Source organism: Cyprinodon tularosa, unplaced genomic scaffold, assembly GCF_016077235.1.
Source record: "Cyprinodon tularosa strain WSP-4 unplaced genomic scaffold, ASM1607723v1 ctg582, whole genome shotgun sequence".
NCBI classification, from domain to species: domain Eukaryota; kingdom Metazoa; phylum Chordata; class Actinopteri; order Cyprinodontiformes; family Cyprinodontidae; genus Cyprinodon; species Cyprinodon tularosa.
In genome coordinates this window covers 86,385-106,499 of record NW_024039321.1, presented here as the reverse complement: position 1 = coordinate 106,499, position 20,115 = coordinate 86,385, and the positions used below count along the sequence as shown (strand labels likewise).

The 20,115-nt window shown below is 36.9% G+C and overlaps 1 long non-coding RNA gene across 1 annotated transcript in view; it reads left to right on the top strand.

Annotated features, from left to right (window-relative positions):
• Nucleotides 1-659: 659 nt before the first annotated feature.
• LOC119797432 overlaps nucleotides 660-20,115 on the top strand; it is a 34,745-nt gene continuing 15,289 nt past the window's right edge. The window contains exon 1 of the long non-coding RNA XR_005282588.1: nucleotides 660-743. This is a non-coding gene — a long non-coding RNA (uncharacterized LOC119797432). The remainder of the gene's footprint in view (nucleotides 744-20,115) is intronic.

The window sequence follows — 20,115 nt, the reverse complement described above, 5'->3', positions numbered from 1 at the left end:
CAACATGACCTGTTGCAGTCTTATGAATATTCTTTTAGGTATTTTCCAAACCCTTTCTTAAATCAGGAAGACTCTTTATCTATAGTGACTTTTTTTTCCCAGGCTGCCCATAAAGAAAATCCTGTAAGGAGTGGCATGAATCCCCTTTGACCTCTAATAATAAAACTGACGTGCATTATGTTATCATCCAGAATGGATATTTCCACCTGATTAGATTTTCCTCACTTACAGCTATTTTTTAGGAACTTTTCTCCCCTGTCTCCACTGTGTAATGCTCTTTAGATTGTGTCATTTCCTGTTGTCTGGGTGAAGCTGCCTCATCTGAAGGTTTTCAGCCTTTGAAACAGGAGGAGACCTTAATTGCGAAAGTGAAAGTAAATATGTCACTTTCTATGGGGGAGGAGATCTGCGTCAGTGCGGTGCAGAAGCATTTTAAGGAGCTCTGCTGCACGGTGGGCTCCGGACACTTTATGCTAACCTTTTCTGAAGCATGAATAACCTGTTGAGAAACTCAGCAATCGCCTGTTGTCTTTGTTTTTTGGACAAGCTTATGTCAGATGAAAAGAAAAGCTCGCTTGCAATACTCATTTTGTGAATAAGAACAATCGTTTACGTGGACATAGCCGGACAGTAGAAACTGATTTTTTTTTTTTTTTTTTTTTTTTTTTGGAAAACATCAGAGAAAGTCTGCGTGGAAACACTTTGGATCTGCGGACATTTTGGACTCGTTCAATGAGAACCAGGTAGCTAATTGCGCATGCCCTGCAAACAGAAACTTTCATTAATAATTATGTTTTTGAGTGCTTATAAACAGCCTCGTTGATCATCTTATTTACTCACTTTATTTTTTTATAATTTTGCCAAAAGTAGATACACAGATCAATCAAAATACATAAATAAATTAATCAATTAATCAATCAATAAATAAGGATACCTTCTGTTTTTTGGTTGCATTTTATTGTGCGTTTAACAATAAAAAAACATTAATTTAGAATTTAGATTTTAGTTTGTTAAACAAATTTTTAATTTCTATAACCTGTACAGATTCGAGCAAAGTTTAAACAAGAACAATAAAGGATGATTTCCCATATTTTTTCCAAAATATTTCCCAGATTTTGGCCAATCGCTCATATTGGAAAGCAAATCTAAATTAATGGTCCTGAGTTTCACCTTTTTGGTCTGCCATATAACCCACCTGCATGGACGGAGTCATTAATAATAATATCATTAAAAATCTTATTTAAAGAACCTTTGGTACGGAAGAGGATTAGGGCCACTGGAAAAAAAAAAGTTAATTGATTTTTACTTTTTATTTCAGTTTAACATGGGGAAAAGTCAGAATTCTGACTTTAATCTCAGAATTCTGACTTTAATCTCAGAATTCTGACAGATAACAAACATGTTAGCATCAAGCCATAGCCATGTCTGTTTTTGAGACTAGCTCTCTTGTTTTAATGACCTTCTGCTCCTCCATTAATGAGGGGACCCCTCGGGCGTAAAAAGTTGCCTAATTCCGTCATTTTTCACCAATGTGTCACTGGCCCTCTCAAACAACTCTCATCTTTGTCCCACATCTCTTCCTTCATGGTGCCCATCTACATTAAGATCCAAAATTCTGAGATTAAAGTCAGAATTCTGAGAAAAAAGTCAGAATTCTGAGATTAAAGTCAGAATTCTGAGAAAAAAGTCAGAATTAGGGCCACTGAAACAAACAAAAAAAATTAACTGATTTTTACATTTTCTTTCAGTTTAATATGGGGAAAAAACTCAGAGTTCTGACAAAAAAGTCAGAATTCTGAGGCTCTAAAACATAATATAAATGTAAAATGGGCCTTTCCCCGACAGAACAACCCACCTAGATCTGTAATTATACCAAAATTGTAAAAAAAATAAAATAAAATGTAAACATTTTGCATATTAGATTAAAAAAAATGATTTTTGTCTGCCAATATTCTCCATCCAGAACTCATCAAGAGGAAATATTTTATTTTCACCTGGTTTAATGTCATTAATAATCTTCGTTAAAGAACCTTTGGCTATCCAATTAATCGATTAATCAAAAAAAATTAACGACGGACTAATCAATTTTCCAAAATAATTGTTAGTTGCTGCCCTAATTTTATCGTAACATTGGAAACTCATTTCTTACTAAATACATGTGAAGTGGAGATAATAGCCAACCAAACAAACATTTTAATCAGGCAAACTAATTTAAAATCCATGTGGCATCATTTGTGAGCTCCAAAAGAGATCACAGAACCCAATTACTCATACTGAAAAAAACAACCCAAAAAACCCCCTTACCTGAAGCCCTGAAGGTTCGGACACTTCTTTCTCTACCTGTGCTGCAACATCACTCCTTATTGTTTGAGTTCCCTAAATCCAGCCATATCAAATACAAATTGATATTTTTATTGTATATGGATAAAAAAAGTTGCTCCTTATTTTGTAATTAAAATCATCACCTGAAGCACTGAAGGGCAGCTGCTTCACCTACAAGCTGCCCTGCATCCTTATAACTGAATATCTGTGTTTCCTATAATAATATGACGTATAAGTGTGTTATTAATATAAAAGGATTAAATGAAACACAACCTTTTATATCATCCTACATTGCTTACTGACTGACTGTTAATGTAGCTCCTTATGTATATTTTCTTTTTTAGTGGCATCATCTCTAAAGCGCAACACTAACAATGAGCCTAAGTTTATTCAAATATAAAATCATTTTTAACGATGATAAAAGATAATATAACACTGTCTTATTTTTAATGTAATGATATCCGAAATAAACAGCCAGATTCAAGCATTATTTACCAGACAATGTTTGCACTAGTTTACTTATAGACTGTGTGGAAATCTATGTGAGATAAAATCAATGTTAATAGTGTTCCTCTGTTTGTTCTTGTCTTTATCCTTTTTCTAGAAGTAGAAATAGTCAATTAAATATTACTATTATTATCTGGAACCCTAAATATGCTACTTAAACAAAAAATAGCAAATGTTTATGCGCCGTCTCTTGTTGTTATACTCATAATTATACCTGAACTTCCTCAAAGAGTCATCAAAAAATTAAAACAGTAACAGCAACTAAATGTTGCTATTACTCCGCCTGTGCCCACGTGCTCTAATTTGAGATTATTGACATTTTCGTTTGCCATCCAGTGTTTTCATTGAAATCTGATGATCCATAAAACAAGATGCAAGTTTTTGTATTTCAGTTACTTGCAGTAGGCACAAATCATAACATGACAGCAAACGTGAGTTCTCCTCAACTGCGTATTTTATGCTGAACTGAAAAAAAGAGCAGAGTTATGTTTTTATTATTTTTTAATAAAATCAAATAAAGTATATCTATTGAATGACAGTTTGTTTGAGCATTTCTAGCAGGTGTTCACATCTGAAAGACATTTTTTTATAAAATAAGATATCTTTTGTAATTCCTTAAATTATTTAAAGTTAGAGTGATAGATTAAAGAAAATGACTGGAAAAAATGAAGCTGATTCCACAGACGTGGAATAAAAAAGAAAAGGAGTGTTTTTAAACTTATATAAACATACTGTTAAAGTGGACCTGGTCTCGTAAAAGCTCATTTCATATGAATGAAGGTTTAAAGTATTATTACATTGCTAGGGTTGCAGTAACATAGAAGATCAGTTGTCAGAAGTGTTTGCTCATTAAAGTCACTGCTTCTTAAAAGGCTCAATGAAGATTAGGCTCATATTTTCAATTTAAACCTCCCATGTGAATGGCCTGTGTTTATTTCCTCAGAATGTATGTGTTTCTCAGTCTGGAAGCTAAGCTCTGTTCCTGCTTATCCTTCACTTTCTTTCACACCCTTTAAATCCCAGCGGTGGTTTCTCTGCATCTGTCATAATATACGAGTTGAATCCTAACCTTGGTTTGAAGAGAACCCGGCTTGTTTGAAGTGTTTCCATAATTAAGTAAGTGTTCGGTTTATCCAAGCTCTTTCTGCTCATTCATGTGAACCTAATCTAGTTTTTCTTCTTTTTGTTGTTAAACGAGAACGGTCCATAGTTTCCACGAACACCAACCTGTTTAATTAATAATCTGCTTTAAGTCGTCATTCCAACATGGTTTTTAAAATAATTCAGTGTCGATCCAGCGTATGATCTTTATACATTACAATGTTGGACAATGTATTTGACTTTTTTTGCTCTTTTTGCATTTAACTTTTTTTTTTTACTCAGAAAACATGGCATGTATTGCAGAAGAGGAACAGAATGTGTTGGTGACAGAGTCAAACAAAAATATAAAAAGAGAAAAAAAAGAGAAAAAATGAAAAACCTAGGTAAAATGGCTATTACTACCTACTACTTATTGCATTATGGATTCGGATAGTACCGTTGAAGCTACGGGAGCAAACATTAGTGCTACAAACTTTTGCTTTCTTTAACATTTTTGGAATATAAGCACGAAATAGTATTGATTACGGACGAATCATGTGATGAATGTCACATGACATGGACAGCTAGCTTTGATTTTTGAAACAACAAACAACTGAGGAAGAAGGAAAATAAACAAATATTTTAGTAATCAATTAACCTATCAATTGCTTTATCTACTAATCAATTAATTTGAACAATTAACCTATCAATTACTTTATCTACTAATCACTTGATCTAAACAATTAACCTATCAATTATTTTCTTTAATAATCAATTAATATAAATAGGGCTGCAACAACGAATCGATAAAATCGATAAAAATCTACTTTTAAAAGCGTTGGCAACGAATTTCATCATCGCGCGAATTGTGTCGCGCGATTAATGCGTCATACGCCACCGTCGTCATCACATCCACTTGGCTGAAACAGGGGAAGAAAAAAAAAATACGGCCGCGCTGCAGGTGCAGTGTTGCCAACTCAGCGACTTTGTTGCTATATTTTGCGACTTTTCAGACCCCTCCAGCGACTAATTTTCAAAAAAGCGACTAGCGACAAATCTGGCGACTTTTTACGGTGTCACTGGCGGCTTTTGGAGACTCTTACGTGAAAGCATGTATCGTTCCTACTCTGCCGTGGGGCGCCTCCCCCACACCAACCGCGTTTTCCGTCTCCCGCAGGAGTCCCTCTCAGCGCTGCAGTCAGAGCCGCAGGATGTTTACCCTCAGCGTCCAGACTGTAAATGAAGCGCGCATGCGCCGGGATTGACGGCGCAAATTGATCACAATAATTAAAGTAGCCTGCGCTTTGTAAAGTGAAAAAAGTCGTAACATGCAGCTTTTGTAAAAACAAATGAACATGGCACGGAAGCACCACTGTTATGATGCAGCACCTGAAAAGAAAACACGTTGGAGCCTTCAATGGCAGTGAAGAGAGCTGATCAGCAGGGTGAGCGACCATGTTTGTTTGGTTTTAAAGTTGGGAAACGTAACGTTAGTTTCTCAAGTAGCTCATCTGATGCTTTCCTTACCGTCTTAGTAGGTTACAGACAGGGATAAGGTTGGCTAATTATTTTACTTTTAATTTCATTTGAATTAGCTTAAGCAGCGTTTATATTTTCTTTATAAATAAATTAACTTGCAAATTATGAAGGCAAGGCTTTTAAAGTTTAAATCTTCTGGTAAAAAAAAATTTATGGAAGTAAAGCAGAATAAAATCCAGCAAGATCAGTAATATGTCAAATAATTATCTGCCACATTCCCATGTAAATATCTGTCTTTGGAGGATGTGTTTTTTAGCACACCTAGTTCTCTCATTTTTATTCCAAATACAATTTATAATTTGAATCACAGGGCTATTTTTATCTCTATGGTTCAGTATTTTCTCAAGTAGCAACTTTAACTGCTATACTTTCCTGTCTTAAAAGGCAGAACTCTTCTAGTCTAAAAAAAACTCATTTGTTGAAATAGGGGGACCTATTGTTTGAGCCCCTTAGGAGCTTTTAAAAACAAAAATGTCTTTTTTTGCGCTTTATGAAACAAAGTACCCTATATTTTGTGGATGTACAGCTACATTTCTCATGTAAGTTTGCGTAGTTTTAACACAAACATTTATTTTTCATATTGCATCAGTACAGTTAATGAGCAACCTGTACTTGTGTGCTTGTTTGTTCTGTGTAAAATGTTTATTTTCGAATAAAGAGGTTAATATAAAAAATATTTTTTGTCCGATTCATCGATTAATCGAAAAATAATAGGCCGATTCATCGATTTTTTTAATAATCGTTAGTTGCAGCCCTAAATATAAAGAATTAACCTATCAATTGCTTTATCTACTAATCAATTGATGATGAAATGAAAAGAAATGAAAAGAGTTTTGATGTCTTCACTCATAAAGAAAGGAAACTTTCTGTAAGATGATTGAGTGAAGGGTCATAGGGTCATCAGCGACAAACTAAGTAAACATTAGCAGGGATGTCTCCTTCCTATTTATAATAGGCATTGTATTTCTGTTCTAAACTCAGAGCTAATTTTTAAAGCTCTTTAGTCATGCTAAAGACAAGACCTCTGATTCATTGCCTTGGTTCACATAAACAGCATTAAGAGAAAGTGTGCAACCAGCTGCAGTTAAAGCTGCAGTCTGTAACATTGAGAAGAGAGCAGACTTCGACTGAAAATTTGAAGAAAAACAGGTTTCACGTCACTCCCCCACCCTCTCTGCTTCACTCATGCCCCACCTCCAAGCTCCACCCCTCTCACAGCATCTGCGCGGCTACCGCATGCGACCAGAAGGGGGGTGGGGGGTGGGGGGGGTGCGTGATTCAGCGTGTGTGAGCTGTGATTGACACTCCATCAGACGCTCCTCTGGCTGTGATTGGTTGTTTTGACTCGTCCCGAATTATTCTTTCCAGATTGAAATACAGGCAGTAGGCGGGACCAATTGAAGCAGTTTTTTTCACAGGTTACATATCACATGTACTGCTGTCTGGGCAAAGGGACAGTTTTAGCCAATATGACAAAAAAGTGATTTTTAAAAACTTACAGACTTCAGCTTTAAACAACACAACCCCATCATGACTGAGACCTCATGATATAAATTCCATAAACAAAGACTCTTTCTCTGATAGATACAAGCTGGCTTCCTGTTAAATTTGCAGGATGCAATGATTTACAGAGAATTTGGTAAAACAATAACTCTTAGTTTTTTTTTTTGGGTTAAGTGATGCATGAGGTCTAGAAAGACCAGTCTTTAACTACTATCACTGCATCGCTGTCAGAGGCTGCCTCAGTGTCCTCTAAGCCAATAACAGCTGCTTGCTGCAACAGTCATTTCTGCATGGGAACAACAGCTGCAACATGTTCAATCAGATCCACTATTAGGAAGTCAGAATTCTGCCAAAAGTGCACACAAGCAATAAATACTAATAGTGACAGTTTTATTTAAAAACATACACATGTAAACTACCTCCTACTCTTATTTTATAAATGTTAAGTGTTTAATATCAGGATCCCCAAGTATATCACAACCATGAGTTCATGCGCCTTCTTTGCAGTGTTGTTTTTGACCTCCATCTTAGATTTAGTCTTAGTTTTAGTCTTTAGGACGAAAACTATTATTAGTTTTAGTCACATTTTAGTCATTAGTATATGGGATAATTTAAGTCGGTTTTAGCCGACTAAAATTCAACAAGGTTTTAATCTATTTTGCACTTCATAAAACAGTTAACCTTAAAGGAATAGTACACCCAAAACATGATTAGCCTTCATTTTCTACTCACCCCCATGCTGAACAACACTCTGGAGTACTTTTTTGATATCTCAAATGCATCTGGAGATCTGGGAGGCTTCTTGCTGTCTGCTGACATTCAAATAATGGAGGTCCATAGCGCCCGAGGCAGAAAGGTCCATAGAAGTCCACAAAAAACGTGTCAATATTCCTCCATACTGCTCGTCCAATGTATTCAAAGTGTCCTGAGTGGGTAGCGTCCATAATTTACTCGAAACGAAGTCATTTAGAATGTTTTTAGAGCATAAACAGTAGTGTATAGGATTTCCTAAAAGCGCGTTCACGAGTCTACGGAAACTAAAGGAAGTTAGAGTTTTAAGGAATTAAATGTCTTTGAGAAGTTCAGACTATTTTATCCAGATAGAACTTGGATAGCCAGCTAATATGTAGCATGTAAAATTTCTTCACTAAAAGTGATAATGACAACACAGTCTGTGGTTACAGGTAGGTTATGTCACTGACTGAGTCATGTAGTTTTCTTTGATTTTTATTTTTAATATTTATTTTATTTTTTTATATTTCTAAAATTACTATACTGGAGCAGTTTTAAACTAACTGCCATAGATTTGCACAGATTCTGTCATGGGCAGCGGGTATTATTTTGTTTAGCCTATACAATGTTGGAAGTATATTGCATCGTCTGAAATTAAGAAAAATATTAGGGCTGAAACCATTAATCATATTAATCGTGGTATTTTTCCTTACTGAATATTATTTCTGTAAGAAAAAAAATGTAAAGTGTCATTGATGCTATATTATTATCACAATACAGATATATTTTGAAGCTAATTATGTAATTAACTGAGAATATTTTGCCAATTTAAAAAAAACTTCTTTGTATAAAATTCTTTAAAATGCCATAAAAAGAAGAAAATGCGTTTTACCATCAATGGTAGAAAAGGAGCTAATTAAAGTAAAACCCTTATATTTCCTTTCTTAGATGTTTATCTAAGAATATTTTTTTATAGTTTTACATTTTTCTATTGATTTGATATAAATCTTTTCACTTGACTAAGTACTTTCAAAAAAATATATATTATATTTAGAAATATAATATACTTGTTCCTTTTATAGACTTGCTATTCTGTAAGTACTTTGATACCATCATGATAAACTATGTACTGCTTTATTTTATTTTTTTTGCTGTCATTTTTTTTATTGACAGCATTTAATTAGAACATTTAGTAAATTCAAAAAGAATGATTTTATCCTGATTTCAAATTCAGGTTATTATTTTAACTTATAATGTGGAAATATATTTTATTTTGAAAAACCTAAAATTTAGGGTTTACAAAAGAAATTCAAATAGTGTCACATTTTGAGTGAAATGTGTTATGAAGGTTCATAACACTTTCTGGATATTTTAAAACTGTTATTATTTTTTATGTTTTACAGTGCCCCATGTAGGGCAGAATGCATATGTGAAGGCTAGGAAGTGCTAAGGGCTGCAGGCGGAGGGGAAACTTGCTGCGCTAGACTGATTGTATTTTTCATCCTTGAAGCCATATGCTTGGGTAGATTTTTTCTTCAGTCGCCAAACTTGTAATTGTTTTTTCATACTAAATATGAAACCTGCAAAACAATAAGTTAGATGTTCAGAAATTTGCATGGTGTGCAAAAGATTCTACCACATCATTCATTCTGCTGGTTGTTGCTTTCATCCCAATATGGTGGACTGGGATTTTACTAAGAGAGTCACAGTCTTTTATTTACCTTATAGGACCTGTAAATTTACCTTTGAGTCTTTTGCATGTGTATGTAAAGTGAAAAATCTGCCTTTTGTCTCGGCAAAATCACTGCCTCGCTCTGGCTTGCATCGCTCCTCTACTTTGGAATAACAATGTTAATCATTTGCTCAAATGATGAGAAATTCAATTCTGGTGTGAATACACCTTATGGAATGTACAGAGCTTCCTTTTCTCATTGGATTATAACATCTTTGCATTTTAAATAGAGATGCACTCATTTGATAACTGGATCTGATATCAGTGATTTAGTATCAGATATCAGCGATCCAATCCAGTGAACTTTACTTGAAACTATCATTTCTTTTGCTGCTTATTTTTTAATAAATCATATAAATCAGTTTAATCAATAATAATAAGGAATAATTCAGATGCAAATTCTTAAATGTAGGACGTCTAAAATCTGCCCGACAAATTAAATGTTTGCAAAGCAAACACCAGTTTGGAACACTAGATCTTTTTTTTTTTTCTTTTTTTTTTTTTACACACAGGTGCTCAAAATTCAGAAATCTCCCTTTAAAGATGTTTTCCTGCCATAACTGGTCAATTCATATATAGTTACTGTGGTGGTTCGTCCAGTAAGACACAAGGACAAAGGCATATAAAAAAGTATTTTCTATTTATTTTCCAAAAATAATCTTCACAAAAAAAATGACTTACATCAAATCTCAAAAAAACATGACAAAATGTGCCCAAGTGAAATCAACTAAGGCATACCTAACTCAGGATAACAAACCAAAAAACTGAGCTCACACAATGAACCCACAGGGGAATTTATACACAAAGGCTAGCCTACACAAACAAGGAGGGGTGGGAGATGAGACAAAGACAAACAATGCTTAAACATAAATAACTAATTCAAACTAACACCTTTTGACTACAACACAACTATCAAAAGAAAACAACATAACACCAAAAATGCTTTAACAGTTATGCCATAAGTGGAGAGAGAGAAGCAGACTCTAACATCCAGTCCCCTGCTTCCAGCAGCCTGATGGTACGTCCCACTTCCTGGTTTGCCTTTCAACCAGTCCTCTCCACTCAGGCTGCGTCTCAATTCGCAGGCTGCGTACTTCCGAGGACGCAGCCTACCTAGCCTCCGGAGGACCCAGACTCGGTAGGCTGCTCCGGAGGATACTCAGCCGTTGGTAAATGGGACGGTCTAGCGTTTGGAGCACTTCCTGGTTGCGACACGACGTCATCACGTTTACCCCAAACACAGCGCGAAACAAAATCCGACAGCTCGAGAAATACGGAAAGAAACAACAAAAAAATAGATATGGAAATTTTTATTTTTTTTTATTTACTTGTTATTGGAGGAGGAGAGTCGCTTTGACGGCTTCGGCGGCAGCAAAACCGGCGACGGATTTTTCTCAGGCTGGCAGAGCGCAGTGGAGAGGTAAGATCTACCTGCTATTATTCTAACCCCACAGGGGCCTGCTAATGATCAGAATATACCAGCTATTAAATAAACGCTTGTCAGCAGATTGATGAATATGTTTAAATATCAAGTTTTATATTTATTTGTAAGTTTGTGATTTATTTGTTTGTAACTTTAGTAATTTGAATTGAATACTTAAATGTGTACAAACCCTGTAAATAACTGACTTAAATCACTACTTTCACCATTACTAATGTTGTGTTGAGAAGCCAAACTGTTGAGAAATAAATAATTTTTGTCTAAATTGTTATCCCCTTACTGCCTGGTTTTATTTGCAATTTTATATATATATATATATATATATATATATATATATATATATATATATATATATATATAAAATTGCAAATAAAACCAATTACTTACATTATCCAGTAAGTAATATATATATATATATATATATATATAAACATAATACAGGAAAAAAAAATCAAAATATAAAAACGAAAAAACTAAGTTAAATAGTGGATCTAGATGAAGTAAAATTTAATTTCTAATAAATCATGTAATAAAGATAAGGAAAAAAAAAGATAGATGACTGAATAAAAATAAATATTTTTTTCTTTTTTTTTCTACAGGTCATAACAGCCCCAGAGGATGAAGAGCAGGACGACATGCCAGAGGATGAGGAGAACGTGTAGGAGGCAGTCAGTGGTGCTCACTGGAGGGACCATCTGTCTGCTGAGGTGTCTGCCCCTGGAGGAGGGTCTACCCGACCACCGTTACATTTAGATGGCAAGTAGAATTACATTTTAGCTGTTCTCATTTCAGGGTTATAAAAACAGTTTTAGTAAAGTCTTCTTGAACATTTTTAGTAACATGGCAGCCATCGATTGGATCAGCAGTGGAGAGAGGCAACCCCCACCCACCAGATGATGTCCCACTCGCAGTCAGAAGACTCCAAACTCATCTGTGTGGCATCCCATCCAGTCCAGCACCACCAGGGAATCCTGCTCAGTCACAATTATATATATATATGTTCTCTAGTAATATTTACTGTATATCTTTTGTAAATAGTTGTAGTAGTTAATTTTAAAATCTAATGTCAATAGTTAAAAATGTTTAATAGTTTATTGTAAATACTTGCTTCTCTAAAAATAAACTGATGTCACTGAGAAGTTGTTCTAAGTTTACTTAAATTACAAAGAAGTGATGAAACAGATCATGTAAAAAGGTTAAAAGACTTTAAGAACACACCGACAGCAATAACTTTTATAAACAATTTAATAATTTAATTTAACCATAACAGCAACACAGAACTTCAACTTGTTAAAAAAAAACACCAAAAAAATAATAACATCTGTCCACCATCCTCTCCAATAAATGAAATAATCTGTCCATCCTTTCCGGCCTCCCTCTGCCATCTGATATCCTCCCTGATTAAATCCACCAACTCGTCACTCCTTCTTCTCTTCCTCCTTTCCCTCCTCTCTCATCCTCATTCTCTTCCTCATCTTCACCCTGATGCTGCTCAGCCTCTGCAGTATCTAGCCCTGGTGTTTCCTCAGGGATGGAGGCAATTAGGACAGGTGGGGCAACAGAGGGCCTCTGTCCTAATACCTCATCCATGAGGAAAAACCAGGGCCAGGTGGCAGCAGTAGGATTCCCACTGACCCCCTGCCCTGTCCAAGAATCTTTGCATTCCAATAGTAGAGGAAAACAATGTCTGTCAACAGATGCTATTTTCTGTAGTGTTTCATTTAAAGCTAGAAAAAAGGAATGTTTCATGATTTGGATGGATTAATGAAATTCTACAGAAAAAGACTGGAATGGTAACCTGGAGATTACTTTTTCAAGCTTACTCAAAGTGTAAATTAACATGAATATAATAAATGAAAGATGTAATTTCCCTACACACATACATACATATATATATATATATATATATATGTGTGTGTGTGTGTGTGTTTCAATACATTATCCAAACCTGAACATACTTTGTATTTTTTTTTTTAAGTTGTCCCACACAAGGATCACTTCTATCACAAATATGAGATTTACAAAAAGTGTCATTAAAGCATCATTTGATGTGATCAAAAGATTATATTTGTACGTTGGTGTTTGAACAGGACTTCTTTTAACTTGTGTGACTTTTACATAGAAATGCAACATGTAGATGGAATTCTGCCTCAACTCTTCCCTCCATCCGACTGCAGCAGTATTTTTGGCCCCGATGATGAAGTGGTCATTTTATCCACTCCTCTGTCTGCTCCCTGGAACAAAATGACATGTAAAGAATATTTCTGTTAAGTCAACAGGCAAAATGACTGTTCTGTATAATTACGCCTGTATTGTTCTTCAAGCGAATTATACTTTAAACCTTATTATACTGTACTGTAAATAAACTATACATTATTGAGTATTAAAACAAAACGTTTGCAGTATTAACAGCCCAGTACAGCTGGACTAATGTTATTTCTTCAGCTGCATTAAGCTTTAACAGCTCTAATACTTTGTAATAAACTGTATGAGAATAAATAGATCAGATTTGTGAGGGCTACGGCTATCAGTACAGTAAGATGTAGGTTAAAATAAAAAATAATGACATTTGTATGAAGGCTTTTAATTGTTGATGAGCATCACATATCAACAGGTTAGCTCTAAGCTTTAGCTTTAGCTGCTCCTACACATCCCGGTGGCTCTGTTACCGTCATGTATTTTAATAGATGTTCATAAAAAAAAAAAACTACTTACATTTAAAGGTGTTCTCCGCACTACTGTCGGCGCTGCTGCTGCTTTCGGTTGTCCGTAATTTGAAGAAAATCCGACTTTCTTCTTCTTCTTTTTCTTCAACTAAAAAAAAAAAAAAAGCGCGCAAAGCACCTCGGGAAATCTAGCGGGAGGCGAGGCCACTAAGGACGGTAGCGATGCATCCTCAGAATTCGGGGAAAAGGAGGACGCATTTTGAGGCTGCATTTTAAGCGTCCTCAGAATTTTTGCCAAATGGGACGGCCTCCGCGCAGCGTTGTGACGTCACCGGCCTCAAAATGCGTACTACCAAGTACGCAGCCTGCGAATTGAGACGCACCCTCAGGCTCTGTTCGAAAACCTAGGATGCATCCTTAGAAGACCGGATTCGAAGGCCAATTACGTCATAGCGCGGCGCCGAGGTCTGGTCGGATTCCAAGAGTCCTCGTTATGCGGCCTTAAAATGCGTCCTTCTTTTTGCCCGATTTGAAGGACGGATCTGATGTATCCTCGGTGTTCTTGGATATCCCAGGATTCATTGCGAGACCAAGCAAGCTGTGATCAGAGTAAAGGTTACTTGGCGCCGAACAGTGGTGAAAATTGGAAGTTCAGTTTAATATAATACAAGTCATTTAATAGTTCCGTCTGAGATTAATAAAAAATAGTTGTTTTAATGGTTATAGAGGCAGATATGTGGCGGTAGTGTTTGGTTCATCTAAAGGTTTTAATCTGTTACTGTGTAAATACACTATATTGCCAAAAGTATTTGCTCACCCATCCAAATTATTGGAATCAGGTGTTCCAATCACTTCCATGGCCACAGGTGTATAAATTCAAGCACCTAGGCATGCAGACTGTTTTTACAAACATTTGTGAAAGAATGGGTCGCTCTCAGGAGCTCAGTGAATTCCAGCGTGGAACTGTGATAGGATGCCACCTGTGCAACAAATCCAGTCGTGAAATTTCCTCGCTCCTAAATATTCCACAGTCAACTGTCAGCTGTATTATAAGAAAATGGAAGTGTTTGGGAACGACAGCAACTCAGCCACGAAGTGGTAGGCCACGTAAACTGACGGAGCGGGGTCAGCGGATGCTGACGCGCATAGTGCGAAGAGGTCGCCAACTTTCTGCAGAGTCAATCACTACAGACCTCCAAACTTCATGTAGCTCAAGAACAGTGCGCAGAGAGCTTCATGGAATGGGTTTCCATGGGCGAGCAGCTGCATCCAAGCCATACATCACCAAGTGCAATGCAAAGCGTCGGATGCGGTGGTGTAAAGCACGCCGCCACTGGACTCTAGAGCAGTGGAGACGCGTTCTCTGGAGTGACGAATCGCGCTTCTCCATCTGGCAATCTGATGGACGGGTCTGGGTTTGGCGGTTGCCAGGAGAACGGTACTTGTCTGACTGCATTGTGCCAAGTGTAAAGTTTGGTGGAGGGGGGATTATGGTGTGGGGTTGTTTTTCAGGAGCTGGGCTTGGCCCCTTAGTTCCAGTGAAAGGAACTCTGAATGCTTCAGCATACCAAGACATTTTGGACAATTCCATGCTCCCAACTTTGTGGGAACAGTTTGGAGCTGGCCCCTTCCTCTTCCAACATGACTGTGCACCAGTGCACAAAGCAAGGTCCATAAAGACATGGATGACAGAGTCTGGTGTGGATGAACTTGACTGGCCTGCACAGAGTCCTGACCTCAACCCGATAGAACACCTTTGGGATGAATTAGAGCGGAGACTGAGAGCCAGGCCTTCTCGTCCAACATCAGTGTGCGACCTCACAAATGCGCTTCTGGAAGAATGGTCAAAAATTCCCATAAACACACTCCTAAACCTTGTGGACAGCCTTCCCAGAAGAGTTGAAGCTGTTCTAGCTGCAAAGGGTGGACCGACGTCATATTGAACCCTATGGATTAGGAACGGGATGTCACTTAAGCTCATATGTGAGTCAAGGCAGGTGAGCAAATACTTTTGGCAATATAGTGTAGGTTTGGCTGGAATTTAAGGACAGATTCTAATAGATCTGCAGTGTGGGGACTATAAATCTGATAGGATTTTTATCTTTTTATTGCTGTTTTGCACAATATGCTTAACTAAGTATTTTTTGTTGTTGAATATTAGAGATTTTGCAGATATGTTTTTTATAAATACATTGTTTAGATTTACTTATATCTTTCTACCCCTTTTATAGAATAGAATAGAAAATCCCTTTATTGTCCCACACTGGGGAAATTTACAGCAGCAGAAAGATTATTGAAAATGGTCACACAAATGAGGACCTTAGAAAAATGTATAAGAATAACATAATAGGGAAGAGTTAAAATATAAACAATACAATACTGTAAAGTGTTTTAACAATATAAAACTGGGGAATTAATAACCAATATGCAGCTATGGACATTTTTACAGTAATGGATATTCGAAAATAGCAGCGACATCAGAGATGTGAAGAATGACAGCAGCAGGTTATTTAACTGACTAAGGTTTCTATCATTACATTTGATTTTATTTGTTCCTGCTCCCGGCTGTTGGAACATTTATTCCATTCTGGATTCTTGTGAGTGTAGTCTTTGTTCACTTCACAATGAAGAAGAAATAAACAGTTTTGAAAACTTCTGTATTCATTCTTTTCCTGCTTTGTGTGTCACTGTGTTCGGTTGCTAAGCAACAGAGATTACGGCGGTAAAACCCGCCGAAGGGTGGACCTGGTCGAATTCACAGCCTAAAACTCTTCCGGTCACCTTATTTTCAAGGACTTCGAAGGATCCAGTCTAGGTAGACCGCGTCCTTGGAGGACCCGTCCTAGGTTTCCGAACAGAGCCTCAGAAAGGCCTTCAACTCAAAGAAAAGTAGTTAATTCAATTCAAATAAACAAAAGGTGTTTACTAAATGTGTGCACCCATAATAGTAAACAACCTAATGCCAAAAAAAACACACCACAAAAGTGAAAATAAAAATGTACTGTGCGAGGACCTTTAAATAAATAAATACTAACACTGAAGAATAGATGGAAGAACCTCCACAGTTACCCTCGTTCGCTGGAAACATTAGGAAGCAGATAGTAAATAGTATTCTGTTTATCTGCGCTATCTATGCTTCATAGTCATTTTGTAAGGCTAAATCTAGTTTTCACTAATATTAATGCCTAGCTATCTTTCCTCATAGACTGATACATGATACTGAGAACAGGCTGCACCCTTTGCACTCTTTGTTATTGTTTTGTTTTCATGTTTTGGTTCTTGCTACTCTTGTCAGTGACTCCTTGTATGTTATATTATATGAAAAGCTGCAACAACAAAAAAAAAAAAGAAAAAGAAACCAAGTGGTCCTTTTTCAGTGTATTCAAGAAGATGTTGTGCCAATAAGAAAAACTCAGACCTTAGGAATCTTTGGTAAGATTAGAAAGCAAGTTGATACCTCAGTTAACTTAGAGCTCCACCCACAGCTTTGACTTCTTAAAGCACTGAAGTGTTTCACCCCCTGGAGTTATAAAGTAGAGCCAGGATGCCTATATGCTTGAGCTCTTCTCTGCAAAAAGAAGCACCTTTTAGGATTAGAGTCTCTTTCATTTCTCACGGTGAGCATGTATTTAACTTTAATCATGCAGTAAACTTATAGCCTATTGTGTAATAATTAATTGATTATATTTAAAATGCTGTCATGGGAAAACGTTGAGATGAACAGATTAATGTAACCAAGCCTTTCAGCCTCAGGCACTTTCTCATGCACCATAAGCCTTGTCTTTAAAACTGACATTTTAATTCCTACAGTTGCACAATTACTGTTTGGCCTCATAGAAAAAAAAAAGGGTGTTTATAGAGTTGAATTGTTGAGGCCTCGGCACGTGTTTTGAGAAACATGACAAACATGTTTAAGAACATGAAATACCAGATGGCGTGTGTATATGACCTTTCTTCATCATTTGTTAAAATGTTTTAAAGTTGTAGGGAAGTCATATTTAAATGTCAAATCATTCTGTCTTAAACAGAAGCTCACGAAGTGCACTGGGAATAATCATTCCCAGTGCACTTCGAAACTGCACTGGGAATGCACTTTCGAAGACTGTGTCTTAGGCCCCGTCCACACAAAGCCAAACCCTGGCCTAAACGCACAAATTTTTCACCAAACCAGCCTCTCATCCACACGAAGCCGGCGTTTCGGGGGTCTGTAAACGATCTTTTTTTTATTCAGCCTTCAGAGTGGGAAGATTTTGAAACGCTGTTTCGCGTTTCCATCTTTAAGCTCTAACCGCATTTTTTTTTTTTTACACGCATGCGTCATAGCGTCGCCTCTAAACATGCATGCGCGACACAGTATCACAACAACAATGGCGCCGTACTGTGTTGAATGGTTGCTGCTCACGCTACTCACCCTGCTGTCGGGCTTACAGCAGAATCTTCTTCTGGGATATCTCCAGGAAGAACAGAGCAATATAGACAACATAGTTCATCATCTCAATTTGACTGAACCATGGAAATGGACCCGCAGGGCAACCAGGCGAAGGTTTTGGGTGAGGCCTGGCAGAACCAGTAGCTGGTGGGACAACTTTGTTAATGGTGTTGTTCTGGACGATGAATGGAAGGCAAACTTTCGCATGTCACGACAATCTGTTGCCACGCTCACCGATGAAATACGCCCATACATTTCGTACAACAGTGTGTACTACTCCCTTCAGAGGACAGCACAAACAGGCTGTAACCAGAGTAGAAAAAGAAGTGGGAGGCCGCGTTGCACAACTGAGCAAGAAGATAAGTACATTAGAGTCTTTAGTTTGAGAAACAGATACCTCACAGGTCCCCAACTGGCATCTTCATTAAATAATACCCACAAAACACCACTTTCAACAGTGAAGAGGTGGCGGCGGGATTCTGGGCTTCAGGGCAGAGTGGCAAAGAAAAAGCCATATCTGAGACTGGCCAATAAAAGCCAGTCCCCAAGTTTCTTCATGGGCCCTTGGCTGTTCCTCTAGAATTCCTTTTTTAACATCAATCTTTGTGTCAGGATTTGTGGCCAGTAAGATCTAAAGATAAGTGACATCTCCTGGTTAGACCCTGTCATTCAATGAAAGGGTGGAGTCAGGGTAAAAAAGAAAATGCACGCCCAGTGATGGAAGTTAGAGGGGATTTTGCTGGGACTCTTAGGGAAGGGGCTGCCATTCGGCGTTTGACTGGGAAGGGCCATTTTGAATGGCTGCTACTGTAGATATGTTCTACTTTTATGTTTTCTTGCAGAAATTCCTAAAACTTAAGGCTGTAATTTAAATCAAAAGCACAACAATTTTTTAGTTTCTCAAAACAAAAGAATGATTGTGTTTATCCAAATTCTAATTTTGCCTCCAACAATTTTCAAGATCCCTTGTGGGACAAAACTACAAAGGATTTCTGTGTCAATTAAGCATTTTAGTATTTCTCCTTCATCTTATCTTCACTTTAAATTGAAGGACATCTTTTTCACTTAAAATCTGAATACATTAAATACATTTAATTCAGTTTATTATTTAAATAAGTCAAGCTAAAAAGACCATTTCAATCAAACCAATTATAGTCTTTCAAAACTGTTCATTCCTGAAATATTTTATATACACTACTCAAAAAAATTAATAAAGGAAAAACTCAAATAACACATCTTAGATCGCAAGAGTGAAATATTCCCTTGAAAACTTTGTTTTGACTACAAAATCACAGAAAAATCGTCAATGGAAGTAAAATATATTAATCAATGGAGGCCTGGATTTGGAGTCACACACATAAAGTGTAAAAATATACTACAGGCTCATCACACTTTGATGTATTGTCCTTTAAACAGGTCAAAATGAGGCACAGCATTGGGTGCGGTCTCCATGTGCAGACACATGGATGCCTGTCTTTATCTTGGATATAAAGACAGGAAATAGATCAGCTTTCTGCATGTTCTCACTCATATTTTGAACTTTTATCTTCACACTCAACTCTAGTTTTACCATTGAATCTTTGTCAAGTTCAGTTAGGCAGTCTGGCATGGAAGTTTTATAATTTTAATTTTACTCCAAATAACAGTTTGGTGTATAGAGTGTATAAATCTTGTCTTGTCTAGAGGGTGTATTTCTAAATATATTTTATCCAAGTTTTTCCAATTCTTTAAAAATCTCAAGAGCATTTTACAGTTTGTAAATAAGGCCCCGTCCACACGAAGTCTAAACGAACACGAAACGCTAATATTTTCCAAAACGTTTGTCGTAAAGACGGAGACGTAAAATAAATGTCATCGTCCACACGAATGCATGAAAACACTGCAAAATGTATGCCAGGCCCGTAAGTGGCGCTGTGGTGCCAAAGCAAAAATAAGCGACGAAATGTTGGGCATGCGCACTAATATTTATACATGGTTGCCCTGCGGGTCCATTTTCGTGGTTCAGTCAAATTCAGGTGCTGAACTATGTCGTCAATATTGCTCTGTTCTTCCTGGAGATATTCCAGAAGAAGAAGATTCTGTTGTAAGCCCGACAGCAGGGTGAGTAGCATGAGCAACAACCATTCAACACAGTAGCCTACGGCGCCATTGTTGTTGTGATACT